The sequence below is a fragment of the Cupressus sempervirens genome, chromosome 1 (assembly GCF_028749045.1).
Source record: "Cupressus sempervirens isolate cs-2001-9-10 chromosome 1, ASM2874904v1, whole genome shotgun sequence".
Taxonomy (NCBI): Eukaryota; Viridiplantae; Streptophyta; class Pinopsida; order Cupressales; family Cupressaceae; genus Cupressus; species Cupressus sempervirens.
Genome location: NC_143118.1, coordinates 447,225,253 through 447,241,228, shown reverse-complemented (window position 1 = coordinate 447,241,228; position 15,976 = coordinate 447,225,253). Strand labels below are relative to the sequence as shown.

General features: G+C 36.3%; 1 pseudogene; it reads left to right on the top strand.

Annotated features, from left to right (window-relative positions):
- LOC149578231 (putative nucleoredoxin 1) overlaps nucleotides 1-9,704 on the top strand; it is an 89,170-nt pseudogene extending 79,466 nt beyond the window's left edge.
- Nucleotides 9,705-15,976: the final 6,272 nt, after the last annotated feature.

Genomic DNA, 15,976 nt, shown 5'->3' with positions numbered 1-15,976 from the left:
CTTGGAAATATGGAAACATTGTCTCTACTATGTACAAGAATTTACAAAAAAAGGAATCAAACAAATCCATTAACTTGTTTGTTGGAGTAGCTACCTTTCATTAGTAATATTTTGTTCCTTTCATGCATGTAGGCAACTAGATATTAAAACAAGTAGGACATAAATATTCTTGTAATTTGGAGTACTTTCCCAATGTAGAGAACAAAGAAGCTCTTCAACACTTGGACATTCTCTTTTTGAGAAACACAAACTTGCTACTTTTTGTGATCTTCATCCCCACACTTTTAAACCAACATGATCAAGGGTAACATGTTGATATATCATAGAGAAAGATTCCTAACATGGAATCCTCTTAATGGTATTGGGTCTAAGCAATCATCCCTAACTACATAATTATGCTTTGAAACCTTTGTATTCTATTGGTCCAAAAGAGATGACTCTGATGGTACAACTAGTAGTGTGCTCTCTTCTTATTGCTATCACAACACATGTTCTTTACATAGGGAAGATGATGTCCTTCTAGATAAACATGAAGCCTCACACTCACATAAATCAATCTCCCCCATCCACTGTGATATTCCCATGTCACGAAAGTCCCTATGATGACTTAAAGCAGAAGAAATTCTTCTTATTCAAGTCTTTTTTCTACTATGACATTGTGCATGGGTTAAGGAACAACCTAATGCACACTAATTTATTCATCTTTAAGGACAAGGATGCCCTCATGACATTCTTCCTCCTTTAGAAGCTTCTCTTGTATTTCTTTTGTTAAATAGGAGGGCTTCTTTGTTTGAAGCTAGAAAATTTATGCCTTAAAGGCACTTGTACTTCAATTGCTTGCATTTGAACAACCTTGAGCCTTGTCTTTTCATTTAAAATAGCAATCCTTCTATCAAGGTCCTCCTCAAATTTTCCTTGCTTCATTTCTCTTTTCTCCTATCGCAACTTGATATAAGCTTGGTGAGCCTCAATAAAAATGTTATATACCTGTAACATATTAAATTGGATGCACTCCAATTTAATGAAGATTTAGAACCTATTTAATGGAAGATCATCAATCTCCTTCTCTCTTTCATCTCTTCTTCCCTTTTGTTTGTCCTTTCTCCTAGGTTTAAGAAGGGTAAAAATTTATAGATTCTCTTCAAAGCTCTTATTTTCATAGTGTTAAGCTTAATGTAGGATCTATCCTTCTAGTTCCTCCCTTCCCTTCATGTATCCACTTGGACTATTCTCTCCACACTAAATTGACTATCTCTTAGACTCTGCACTTGATTTTAGGGATCCATGACCTATTTTGGGATTTCGAAGGGATCCTGAAGGTTTTGGGCCCTGTAATTAGGGGGAAAATGCCCTCTTGATCCATCAGGGCCAAAGTGTGCCCCTGATGGACTAGTTAGGGCTGCAGTGAAACCCTGATTGTGCCCTATTTTGGGTCCTCTACTTGAATCCTATGTTTGGTTAGTTTTAGGGTGCAAACTTCTAGGCAGGTCAGCTTGCGGGACTAATTTATTCTGAGACCTTTATAAAGCCTTCGATTTGATCCATTTATCATCCATCAAGTTCATGCATAAGTACTCGTGCTCAAGTTCTCAATTTCTCAACTATTCTTCAAGCATTCAAGGCATTTAAACAATATCTGCATTGAAGATCAAGGATTCATGCATTCAAGCTATTGCAGGAGTTTATGAAAGATCTACCATTCTAACATTAAAGATCTCCCTTCATATATTCAATATCCTTTTTTTCATCTTCTACATTCATCCTCACAAGATCTACATTCATCTACATGCATTCCTAAGGTAGATTTCAAGTTACTTCATACATGAAGGGTTTGATGTCACTTTGATTTCCTTTATAGGGTTTTTGAAGTTGAGTTAAAGCTATTACACATACTTGATTAAATTCCAAATTCAAGAGAATATTCATAGATTTACATTGTTTTTATGTTAAATTTATCAATACTATTTGCTAGCATTCTATTTCAATTATTTTAATTCAAGGTTATTTCATAAATTGGGTTTTGACTAAGGAAACCCTCCTTCCTCCCAATAATAACTAATATCTTGTTTTGTAGGTTTTAGATCTTGGGTTGAAGAATATATTATAGATTCAAATACCCTTTTCATCATTTATCATAACTATGAAATTAAAATCAACATCACACATAGTCAATTAGGGGCGTACTGGACCCCTAATAGATCACCAAATGATTTATGGGTTTTTTTTGTAGCATATTTTCCAATCCAATAACTTAGAATCAACCCTTCTACCTTTCTATGCATATTCCTTCTATAGATGAGGCCTTGATGAGTATTGTTTGTTCTTCTCCTATGAGTGTCTTACTTATAGAATATCATACCCTTGATTCTCCTTCTTTCTTTCAAGACATGTTTAAATTAAAATTAGGTCTTGTTGAACATGATAATTATTATGAACTCCCTTTTATTAGTTCAAACTTAGATTATGTCAATCCTATAAGTGGATTCTCAACTCTTTATGACTGGACATCTTTAGATTTCATGCCAACATACTACATCCTTGAATTTGTGCATCAAACACCTTTATTTTATGAGTATATGCATGTTGATTGTTTCTCTTTACATTTTCATGTAATTACATCTAAGAGATCTTTCTTTTCTATGCTATAAAAATTCCTTGCTTATGTTGTGTTTCATATGATTTGCAATGATGAATGGTTTCTTTTCCATGATCATTTTACCTGATACATCTACATCCCTATTATGTTTCTCCCAAGTTTGTGGCATTTTTAGATTTTCCTTTTGGCACTATTGTCCTATTTTGCGAGTATCATAATAGTCATTTCCCTTCTCTCTTCACTTGTGGGGGGGGGGGGGCAAGGGCCCTATTTCCTCTTTCTATCATTTGATCCATTATCTCCCTTTTTTGACTTGCTTTACTCTTAAGGAGACTTAATGTGTCCTTCTTCCCTTCTTCAATGCATCCAATATCCCTTATGTGTTTGTATTATATCTATTGGTTAGGGTTTATGTTAATTTTTCTTTCTCTTTTCTCTTAAGAATTTTTTATCCCTTGGTTGTTTCTTTCATGATAAATAAGTAGGTAAGACGTGATATCCCTTCATCTCTTTATTTTATTTCTCCATATATTTGATTTATTTTATGGAACATTCTTATCTATGGTATGTATTTCTTTGTCACATGCATGGTAATGGTTTTTTCCTAACAAGTGTCATGTCGTGCCTGGATTTTAATGCTTCTCATTTAGTGATAATCTATATCTTACTTCATGCATGATATTCTTTTCTAGCATCTCACATTGTGTAGAATTGATTACACCTTGATGTTTCTTTTATCCTGTCTATGGTGTAGCATTATATCCTTCTTGTTGGTTATCAGGTGTTTGAATTTTGTGCATGGCTATCAATTTTTCCTCACAAATTGTCCTTATATCTTGCAAGATTTTGTTATATAGTCCACAATAGATCTCTTTTTCTTGTCTCACACTTGGGGTACAAGAAGCATTGCATATTATTTATCTTTTTCTCAACGGATCTAATTTATTTTAGTTTACATGGAACTTGTTTATTATTTATGAAGAATTGTGTCTTGACTAATGGATTATCTCTTTTACAAGAGTTGCATGCCATACATCATCACCTCTTCTTTATTAAGTAAAGTTATACCCATTCTATACTCTTTCCCTTGCTTGAAGATTATAATCCTTCATCCAAGGATCCTTATTTTACATGTATATATAGGGGACTAAATAGTTGCATTATTTTTCTTCTTCCCTTCTTCTCAAAGTTGTTATCTTAATCAATTACTCCTCTTAGGTGGATGTCTTGTTATTATGATTTATTCCTTTTGAGGATCCTCTTTCAATAAGCAATATTGTTTTTTCACAATTGTCTATGTTCTTAGATTGTAAGAATTAAGGCTCTTCTCCATGAATGTAGTCTACATGGTTGTTATAAGCGTATCTCCTTGTTGAGTGAAGTAGGTATCCTCTTTCTCTTCCTTCTCATGTCTAGTATCTAGACACGATAAGGAGGGGGACATATACACACCCTCCTTGTACATAATCTTTCTTTCATGGGGTAGAACATACAAAATTTGGGCATGGTTTAGAGTATTTTAGCCCTAGATGCTAGGTATGCTTTCTAAGTCATTTTCAAAAATATGCATTATTACTTCATCCCTCTTTTGCACACACAAACACATATGCTAAATCTCATAATGGGTAAAACAAATAAAATTGCTAAATTTCATTCATGGGTAACACATCAAGACACATATATGCTAAATCTTATATTTGGGTAACACATAACAACTTGCTAAGTCCCGATATAGGTAACAAATTCAAGTACAAAATTCTAAGACCCATACATGGGTAATCCATCTTTTACATAGAATCATACCATGGTGATACACTGGATGTTGATCTATGGATGGAACTTTGGTGGTTGACTAGTGTGTTACCACCCGTTAGACTATTTGAACACTATCTTTTGCAACAACTCTCTTGGTGATTCACAGTAGGCTGAGCACTCTACTAGGAAAGATAATCACTTTTTTCTCCTCTCTCTCTCTCTCTCTCTCTCTCTCTCTCTCTCTCTCTCTCTCTCTCTCTCTCTCTCTCTCTCTCTCTCTCTCTCTCTTTATTTCATGCTAGTAGAGATAGATCCTGAAGTTATGTTAATTAATGATGTCGCTCTTGTATTTCTTATGTCATTATCTTGCTCTTGTAATAGCTGTGGGTGAGACATTTCTTTAGTCGAGGTCTCTTTCATTGGTTGATTTGGGTATTTTTAAAGTACTAACCCCTTATTATATATTTTTATCTTTCTTTTCATCCTAGTGCATGGACGTGGAGTTAGGACCCTTGGTCTTGGGGGCTTGATCTCTTTGACCAAGATATGTTCTACCTAGCTATGATTCGTTAGATTCTCCTCTTCTTCTTCTCTCTACTTTACTGCAAGTGTGGGTTGACCCACACTTTTGCTAAAGTGGGGGCTAAATGTACCATCCTAAATTGGATGCACTCCAATTTAATGAAGGTTTACCACCTATTTAATGTGAGATCATCAATCTTCTTCTCTCTTTCATCTGCTCTTCCCTTTTTTGTCCTTCCTCCTAGGTGAAATTGGGGTAAAACCAAAATAACTATATCTCAGACTTTGTGCCTAATTTCAAGAATCCATGACCTATTTTAGGATCCCAAAGGTTTGGGGCCTTGGTAATTAGGGGTGTAGTGTTCCCCTGATCCATTAGGTTTTTAGTGCACCCCTAATGGGATAATCAAGATTGTGGTGCACCCCTAATTGCACCCTAATTTGGCTTCTTTGATTGGATCCCATGTTTGGTTAGTTTCAGGTTGCAAACTTCTAGGCAGGTTAGCCTATAGGAGTATAAAACTATTTCAAACCCTTTATAAATCTTTCCATTTGCTCCATTTCTCATCCATCAAGTTTATGCACAAGCACTCACATTCAAGTTCTCAAGTTCTCAACCATTCTTCAAGAATCCAAGGCATTCAAGAAATCTCTCCATTGAAGATCAAGGATTCGTGCATTCAAGCTATTGCAGGAGTTTATGCAAGATCTACCATTCTAACATTCAAGATCCTTTTTTGTGTCTTGTACGTTCATCCTTGCAAGATTTACATTCATCTACAGGAATTCCTAAGGTAGATTTCAAGAACATTCATACATGAAGGTTTTGATGTCACTTTGATTCTTTCTAGGGTTTTTGAAGTTGTGTCAAAGCTATTATATTGACATACTTGATTACATTCCAAATTCAAGAGCATATTCATGGATTTACATTGCTTTTATGTTAGATCTAAAGCTACTATTTGCTAGCATTCTATTTCAATTATTTCAATTCAAGGTTAATTCCTAAACCAAGGTTTAACTAAGGTAATGCTTCCTCCAACAACAAACAATCTCTTATTTTGCAGGTTTCAGATCCTCAATCAGAGAACAAGTTACAGATTTAGATACCCTTTTCATTGTTTATCAGAATTGCAAAATTAGAAACAATGTTGCACGTTGCCAGTCAGGGGTGCACTGCACCTCTGATGCTTTATTTTGCCTTTGAAGATCCAGTTTGCCCCTAACAGATCACTAAAAAAAATTTGGGTTTTGTCTGTAGCACAATTTTCAATAAAATGTACTAGAATAAGCCTTTTTGGTGGTGATTAGATGACCAATTTTTAGGTTTGTCTCTCACAATGTATATCATCTCCTTCACTTTCATTTCTATATACTTCACCATTTTGTCATATCTTTGTTTCTTAGCTCTATTTTGCATATCTTCTTGTTGAATCCCTCTTAAGGTTGAGGTGAGAGGGAAATAAATTTGAGTTATTCATTCCTTTTGCATTAGAGTTTGTATTGATACTTGCTCTTGTATCAATCAAATCTAATCAAGGGGTAGATCTTGGTCTTCCTCCTTTTAAATGTGTTAGGTTATATTGCTTCCATTTTACCCTTGCACAATACCTTAGATACCATTCCACATACCTGTGGATCATGCCTCCATTGATCTTGCTTTTCAAACAACTATTTGAGTGAACTAGTCATATGGTGCACAATAAAAGCATAAGATTCACTATCTATATCCAAATGTGGACAATAAACATGATCAAAGATTATGTCATTCTTTATAAAATTAAGGCTCATATTGTCTACATGGTCAAGGAGTTTCTTAACCTCTGGATTGGTTACATTCTTATAGGACCCCTTAGAAGATTAAGCAGGAAAACATGGGGTGAAACTAGGTTGCATCCTTGATTGAGATGGAAGAGATGAGGGTGAAGGGGGATAAATCTCAAGATATGGGGGAAAATGGGAGACATCTCTATTAAGGGAATCTATGCTAAAGCATTTAAACCAAAAAATATAGAAAGCCTGAAGAAACACAAGAGACAAAAAACCATCTTATTTATACTAACACTTGGACTACTTTAAACTAGTAGATGCACTTAGATTCTCCATGGTGTTTGATTAAAATGATTCCAAAGGATGATGACACTTAGAATAACATCCAAATTATCGTTGAATGAAGATCTCAAATTAGCAACCCAATGGACTTATGCAGTTGGAATTGTGTCCCACTGGGCATGCCAAAAATAGTTGACATAAAAGTATGCACTGATGTCACATGTGTTATCCTTGGGAAACCTTGTGTAATATTGAGATAACCTCCAAGTGTGGGACTTGCACTTTGAGGCTAAATCATTGAAGAAGGTTGACTTCCTTACAATTAGGTTGCACCTATCTACAACTTTTGAGGAAAAGGGAGAATGCATGCATATAATTAAATGCATAAAGGGAAAATAAATGATGAACTGGATTGAAGTTGTGATAGATCTATGCATATGATTTCACATTGCATTAATAAGGCATCCCAAACTACACAAATATCAACTATGATTTACCCTCCAAGGATTTATATGCAGGTTAAAACAAATGAAATGTTGCAAGGTAAGAGATAATCACAATGCAACATTCATTAGAAAATTAAATATAACATGCAAACTTGAACAAACAAATAGAAACATTCAACAGAAGGAAAAACATACACGAGATAGCTAAATGGTAAGAAAAAAAAAAAGGATTTCTATTAATGTAGGGCAAAAGGAAACTACATATACAAAGCATAATGCTACTACAAAGAACCAAAGAAGATCCTCCAAACATAGGTACAAGATGAGCTTTTAAAGAGGTCATGCACAACTTAGATTATAACAGTTGAGGTTAAACTCCAACCAAATTGAAGTTAAGTTACAAACTTTCAAGCCAATAAATACTGATAAAATTTGATTTTGTGCATACATTTCATCATGAAGTGACATCAAAAAACACATAAATAAAGGAACTCTACAAAAGGAAGAGACAAATATATTTTCTATGCATATTTGATCCATAAAATAATAGCAAATGGGCCAACAAATGCCCATACATAGTCAAGAAAATCATGCCCACACCCTCTGCAAGTGGAAACAAAAAGAAGGAAAAATGTTTGTGTTGTGTGTAGAACCAAAAAAATGCAGTTTAACATTAAATATTTTACTCTCTAGTTATGTATTAGTCACCAATAAAAATTAATATCAGTGCAGAAACACGCAACATTTTCAACTTGCGCACCTTCACAACCAAAAAATTATTCTCTTGCGAAAATGCAATAAAATATATTGGGCCTGCGCACCTTTGCATTCAAAACATTATTCTCTTGCGAATATGCAAAATAATTTGAGCCCTCAATTTCAAGAAAGATGACCAACATTTAAATCCTTGAAAATAAGTGAATGGGACTCACAACACCAACAACACAGAATATTTTCCACCAAGAGCATATGTCGAAGAAGAAATAAAATATTACTCGATAGGAGTTATTGAGTAACATTTTTTGTCGGGATAGACAAAAATCTTCTAGTGATAAATCATTTTACCCGATGACAAAAATACACAATGTTTTCACCCATGTGAAGAAAACACAATACACTTCATGTGCCGACAACAAACAAAACGTAACACATAACTATGTCTCTTATTGGTTATTTATAATGGACTAAAGGGAAAATGCCAATAGTAATTATTGCATAATAGAATGGAATGAAAATGAATCTTTTTATATTCTTAATGTGGATTATGGGGCTACCTCATACATTGGAATTGAAGGAGGCACATAAATGTGCTTGAACATGTTGTTAATGTCTTTTAGTCGATTTGGAACTATGAAATAATGATTTTTTTTATAATGATTTATGATTCACTTGATGCACAAAGTAACAAGAAATAGTTAAAATTGGTTTGTTAATATTGTTAAAAAATAAATAAGATTGATGAAATGATACATTTAGCTTGATGTTTTCATTTGGATTAAGATAGGAAAATAACCTTGTTGAATTTAATTAAATGCAAAAGATAGAGAATTACTATATGGATAAGGCAATAATTTTTTTCATATATTTTCTTTCAAAATTATCTTGATGTTATTAATTTTAATGTTATAAATTATTTTTTATGTTTTGATTTTTTCAATAGGTTCAAGTTCCCAATCTTGTAGGAAAGAAAATTTAGCTTTGTATATTTCTACTAGTCGATGCTCTCCTTGTCAAGCCTCCACTCCAAAGATGACACATGCATAAAATGAGCTCAAAGAAAGAGGTGAAACCTTTAAGATTGTTTTTATATCAAATGATGAAGATCAAGGGACTTTTGAAGAACATTTCTCAATTACTCCATGGTTAACATTTCCATTTAGAGATAAGATTGAAAATGACCCTAGTTACAATATCCATACAGATGGAATACCCACCTTGATTGTAATTGATCCAAATGGAAACCTTATAACATTTGATGTCATAAGTGTTATCTCTAACTTTGGAGCAAAGGGTCATCCTTTCACTCCTTTGTAGATTGAAGATTTGGCTAGCAAATCAACTAAGGGAATTAATTGTAGCCATCATGAGCACCCTCTTGTATTAACTAGAAACTTTTAAAACATGAGTTCAGTAGTGATACATGTGACAAGGAGGGTAGTCAATGGTCATATTATTATGAAAAAATTGATTTCAATTTTCATTTGGCTTGTGCTTTGAAGGATCAATAGTGGCTTAGGAGCAATAGAAAACCATAGAATGAAGAGGAAATTACTAATGAAAACTACAAGCCAAGAGGTGTCACCTGTGATGGACATTCCTGTTGTAGAGGTTGAGTTTTATGATTGTTTTAGATTACGGTAAAAATAGGTTTTGAAGGGACCCCGAAACCCTTTCACATCCTCAAAAAAGGAAAAAACAAGCCATCCAACAGGAAAGAGCCCATAAACCTACTGCAAAGTAGAACCAAAATTAGGTTTTACAGGGACCTGAAACTACTAAAAAATTCTAGATAAAGTACCCAAGTTTTACAAGGACCTGGAACCTACAGTACAAGATAACAACTAAAAGCCAAAAAATAGGACCAAACACAGGAACCAGCAGTGCCAGCCAGCAAACAGGAACTCGACCCAAAAAGAAGACCCAGGAAACTATTGCAGTTCTATTATCATCTTCACAGCCTCCTTACCAATCTTAGCCATGTCCTGGATGGAGTTAGCAGCCGAAGAAGTAGCAACAATCAAAGATTTGTTCCTCGAACTCTATCTTGTCCTCTTGCTTGGGCCCTCCAAAGATATGGTTCCTTTATTAACTCTTTTGCCCAATGTCACCGTAGCTGTATAGATGCTTGAGGTCACTTGCTCCATTTTTGTTTCACTTTCCCTGATGAGCACTCTAAGATTCTGCTCATAATCCTTCAGTTTTTTTGGGATATCTCCCATTTGCACCTCCATGTGTTTAATAATAGCCCGGTCCACCTCTTGGTTTTGTTGCAACGTATCCACTTTCTTCTTCAGCCCCATTATTTCATTATATAACTAGGAATTGACTTGAAGGAAAGAGTTAGCTTTTTGTTTAATAGAGTAAAAGAAGGAGAGTTTGGTTTCCCTCACTAGGGAGTCACCCTCGTCATCAGCAGTGGTGTGTGGTAAGGGGCCAACTTTATCAATATGAATCCCTCCACCCAATGACTCCTCTTCACCAAACACCACTTGAATATGGTGGCTTTGGCCCTCCTTATCATGTCCCTCAGTCTCCTTTACAGGAGTGGAAGCTTTCCCCATGTTTTCCTCCTCACTTAGGATGGCTAGATCATCATTTAAACTTTCTTTCTCTTTATCACCTCCCCTAGATACGATATGAGTGTCCTCACTTTTAGACTTGCTCTATTCTGAATTCACCTCAGTAGTATCCTCCTCTCTCCCATCCTCATTTTTGTCTTTTGAATCCAGGTAACCATCTAGGTTAGAGCTAAACTCCCAAGCATCCATCCCCTCCTCTTCCTCAGGGGCATCCTTATCTAAGCCTTCAGTGCTCTCCACCTCTGTATCCTCTTCCTCAATTTGTCTTTGAGAGCTGCAGGGTTTCAATTTAGCCTTAATTTTCTCGTTACCACTCTCATCCATTTTACCTTTTATGGGATTAGGACTCTTATGCTTACTAGTGGACGGAGACGAAGCAATGAACTTATTTTTACAAAAACCCTCAATGAGTAAAATCAGACCTTCGTTTAATATAGGTCGAGACTGTTTCTTTTTATGGGCATTCAAACTTTGGAGCAAAGAAAACTGCAAATAAAAAGGGAAGGAAATTCTATCCTTGTACCTGAAATGGTTAAGGAAGACAAAATGGAATTTGTGCACCCTTTTATTTCTTCCATCAAGAATGAAGTACTCACGAATACAACCAAGCACATCACGCCATATACCTTTTATCTGTTGCACATCATAGAAGTCACCATTCTTTTCCAATCGCAATTCCTCTTCTTCCGTCTTTGGGAATTTTTTGTAGGCCGCATTAGAAATGCTGGTCTACTTTGAAAACTTGATACCTTTCATGGGGAGGTCAGTGACCTCGGCAATGAATTCCTCTATAAGCGTTACAGACACTCCATGTAAAGTAACTTTGTCGTCCACCTAGTTTTTGAAGAAGGCAGTGGTGACATGGGGTTTGAATCCATGCAACTGCTCCAGATAGCTTACCACCTTCCCTTTCTAGAGAATCTTCCAAATGTCCTGCCTAGCCTTCCAATCATCACATTTTTTGGGTTCCTACTTCCTAGGTTCACCTCCCATATTGCAGAGCAAACAAAAAACCAGAGACACCTAGATATCGATAGCAGAGAGGTAGAAGTGAGCTTTATGATTGTTGATGAGACCAAAATTTGCCTTTATTTCATAATAGTTTTAAGATACTTTGTTGATACTCTATTTTATCTTTGTCAAAACATTTGTGGACCTATGTTTACCAAACTTGTGATAAACCTATGGGTAGAAACTATGCTATCTTTTTTGCTAGTATTATATATAGTATGCAGTATTTCATATAGTTATCAAAATGTGTGTTTTTATATTTGAATTTAATTTGATAAATTTTTATTTGCAAAAATGTCTTTGTATTGAAACTAACCTATTAATGAAGATTGAAAAATGATTGGAGGAATTCAAAAGTTGAGCGCCAACAACATTCAAGGAGAAGAGAACGCTAAGGAGTAGCCATAACGGAGGGAAGTTGCAATGGTTCTAGAAGAAATGGTAGTGAGTAAGGAGTAGCTATGAAGACTTATTACCTTCTTTGCATTTATTCTATGGCGAGCGGATGTTTAGACTTTATTATTCCCACCTCAAGCTATTATTCCTTCTTCCTGCCTTTAGTTGTTCTCCTCCTATTTTCTCTCTTGCGGATTTAAAGCTAGGGCATTTACTTTTATGTTATGGAATAAGTGTTGATCTCCTATATATATAGGAATCAACCTAAGTGTGTTAGTTTTTAGCCAGTTAGAAGAAATAGTTTATGAGAACAAACTGTTGACTTTTATAGTTGTGTTTTTACAGTTTTGTGTTATGTAATGAATTTATGAAATCTAATGAAATAGTTTTTGGCTTCTATCTTGTGTTAGTAGTTTAGTGAAGTCGACCAATGGGGTCCACTTGGAAGGTGGATTAGATTAGGATAGAGTAGATTTATTTCCAAGCATTCTTACTTTCGTAAGTAGAAGTTGTAAGTTCCTTCCCATAACATCACACTTTAGTATATGTGAGAACAGTTATAGTGGATGAACCGAGTTGGAATATTTGTTATCCTTTCATTTTATTTATAGTATTCATAGAGTTAAGTGTGTTAGTTTCCTGCAACAATAGTGTAAGTTCTTTTCCTTGCATTTTACTTTCCTACAACATAAGCTTAGTGACTTATTAAGAGACCTAGTGCATATATTGTGTTGTGCCTCGGATGCAAGGAGTTCCAACACAATAAGTGTCAAGTTCCAACTTGCACTTCCTTGCTCGAAACTACTCCTATGCCCAAGGTCTCCAAAGTCTACTCCAAGAAATAAGGCTTCCCAGTTCCTCACCTTACCTCTGAGCTTGATTGTCAAACTCTGCTTGCTCGTTGCTTGATGCCAAATGAAATACCATGGGTCTCCTTTTATAGTGGAGTGCCTCGAGTAGTGATCCCAAAAGTAGCCGTTATGAAATAGGTCTTGTCCTATCCAATGCATTCACCAAGGTTACATTAACAACAGTTAAGGGGGTCGATCCCATTCTAACCCCTTACAAAATATAGGGCTTAGCTTAGGATACCAAGCATTTTTGCTTAGCTCGCCTGGTCCTAGTCATTACAACCATTGCCCAAGAGATCATACCCACCCAAGCATAAATACCAAGTCAGCCAAGTTAGTCATTACATCACAAATACATGAGTTCATTACATGAGTCAGCCTAACCAGCCATTACATAGCATGACCATACATGATTCGGCCCAATTAGCCATTACCAAAGGCAAAATAAGAGGGACGAGTTGGCCATAAGTGCAGGTACATTACATCCTCCCCCACTTACCTAGTGGCAGAGTCCCAATGCCTATGCGGCCTGCTCGCACTGGCAATTTCAAGAGGTTGGGTATCAGTGTCATTGGTTGGAGTTCCTCCCTTGAAGGAACTCCATAATGATTTCCTCATCTCACCAAAGAGTCTCACCATGTTCCCATGTCACAGTCTCTTGACCCTGTCCATTGAACACAACCAAAAATTTTGTGATACCGCACTTTCCTCCACCTCGGACTTTCATAGCCAGTACTTGAGTCACCCATCAATTCAAATTATCCAGTACATTAGCAGGTCCTCTGCTTGGAATATTTCTCACTAAGTCTTCCTCATTGAGGCAGTGAGGTTTTAGTTGAGAAACGTGAAAGACCGGACGCACTTTCATATGCAAAGGCAAGTTGATCTTGTAGGCTACAGAGCTGAGCTTTTGAACCACTTCAAATGGACCATCCCAACGCCTCACCATCAACGCGCTCAGTCCTTTAGGAGCTTTGAATTGATTTTGATCTATCTGCAGCATAACCTTGTCTCCCCATTTGAATTCAACTTTCTGCTTATGCTTGTCAACAAATTTCTTCATTCTATTGAAAGCTTGGGTTAAATGATACCATGCCAAGTCAACCCTTTCATTCTAACTTGAAAGGAGTTTAGTTTCTTCCTTATCAGGACCTTGATAACTTAGCAAGACAGTGTGAGGTGTGATCGGCTGCTGACCCGTAGCGAGCTCGAATGGGTTGTATTGAGAAGACTCGCTCCTTTGAATATTATAAGAAAACTGGGCTGCGTCCATCAGTCTAAGCCAATTCCTTTGATTGGATGTCACATAATATCTCAAGTAATCTTCGAGAATCCCATTTATCCTCTTTGTTTGTCCATCAATTTAGGGATGGAAGCTCGAGCTCATAAAAAATCGAGTACCCACAATCTTGAATAACTATTGCCAAAATGTTGAAGTAAATCATGGATCTTTGTCACTCACTATGCTTAGAGGAATACTCCATTATTTTACCACATGTTTAAAGAATAGCTCAGTCGCATCTTCAGCTGAGCAGGGAGTCTTGCATGGAATGAATGTAACAACTTTTTGAATCTATCCACTACGACCATAATGCTCGAATAATCCTCAACAAGGGGCAGTTGTGTAATGAAGTCCATGCTTACACTTGCCCAGGGATGAATAGGTACTGATAGTGGTTGAAGTAGCCTTGTTGGTTCTCTCCTAACTGCTTTATCTTGTTGACAAATAAGATAGGTCTGGACATACTTCTCAACATCATCATGCATGCAAGGCCAGTAAAAACCTCTCTCGAGTAGTGCCATCATTTGCTTTTGCCTAGGATGTCCAGCCCATACTGAATCATGACATTCCTTAAGCACATCTTTGCGAACTTCTCCCCACTTAGGAACATATACTCTATTAGAGGAGTAGTAGAGAATCTTGTCACAAATTTTGAACCTTCCAGTTCATCCCTCTCATACTTGCAGCACAATTTGCCAAGCCTGTGAATCATTCTCCAATCCCTCTTTGATCTTCTCAATCATCTCATTGGATAAGGTTACTTGACTATGTCCCATCACTTCTAAAGTGCCAAGTTGGGCTTTCCTGCTAAGAGCATCCGCGACTACATTGTGACGGCCAGGGTTGTATACCATTTTAAAGTCAAACTTTGCCAAGAATTCTTGCCATCTTGCCATCTTTGGGGTGAGTTTAGACAGGGTCTTGAAGTATGTCAAGCTGACGTTATCCATTTTAACCACAAATGGTACCCCCAATAGGTAATGTCTCCAAGTCCATAGGCAATGTACAATCACGGTCATTTCCTTTTCATGCGTTGGGTAGTTATGTTTCCTATCATTGAGCTTCCTTGATTTGAAAGCAACAGGATGTCCATCCTGCATTAGAACTCCACCCAGAGAAAAATATGATGCATCTGTCTGAACTTCAAATGGCTTCCCATACCATGGTAAGGCTAGGATCGGCTCCTCAGTTAGCTTCACCTTTAACAATTCAAATGAAGATTGTTGCCTATCATCCCATTTCCATAGTCAATCCTTCTTCAAAAGATACATAAGTGGAGCAACAATTTTTGAGTAGCTGTCAACAAACTTCCTATAATAGTTTGCTAGGCCAAGGAACTGCCTGACTTCATGAATGTTGTGGAGTGGTTCCCATTCCTGAATCACTAATAACTTCTATAGGTCCAGCTTGATCTGCCCACATCCAACAAAATGTCCAAGGAAAGGAACCTCTTCTTGCACAAATAGACACTTCTCTCTTTTGACATATAAGTCATGTGATTTGAGAAGTTTGAACACCTCTCGCAAGTGCTCTTTGTGTTTTGTTAAGTCTTTGCTGTAGACTAGGATATCATCTAGATATACTACCACACATTTATCCAAGAGTGGCCGAAACACATCATTCATCAATGTACTGAAGGTAGTAGGAGCATTCATCAGTCCAAAGGGCATCACCAAGAATTCAGTCCCTGGGTTGACAAGATTAAATGCACCTCATGGTGGGAGCAATAGTCCTTAGTTTGAATATATTATTCCAAACCATGGCCT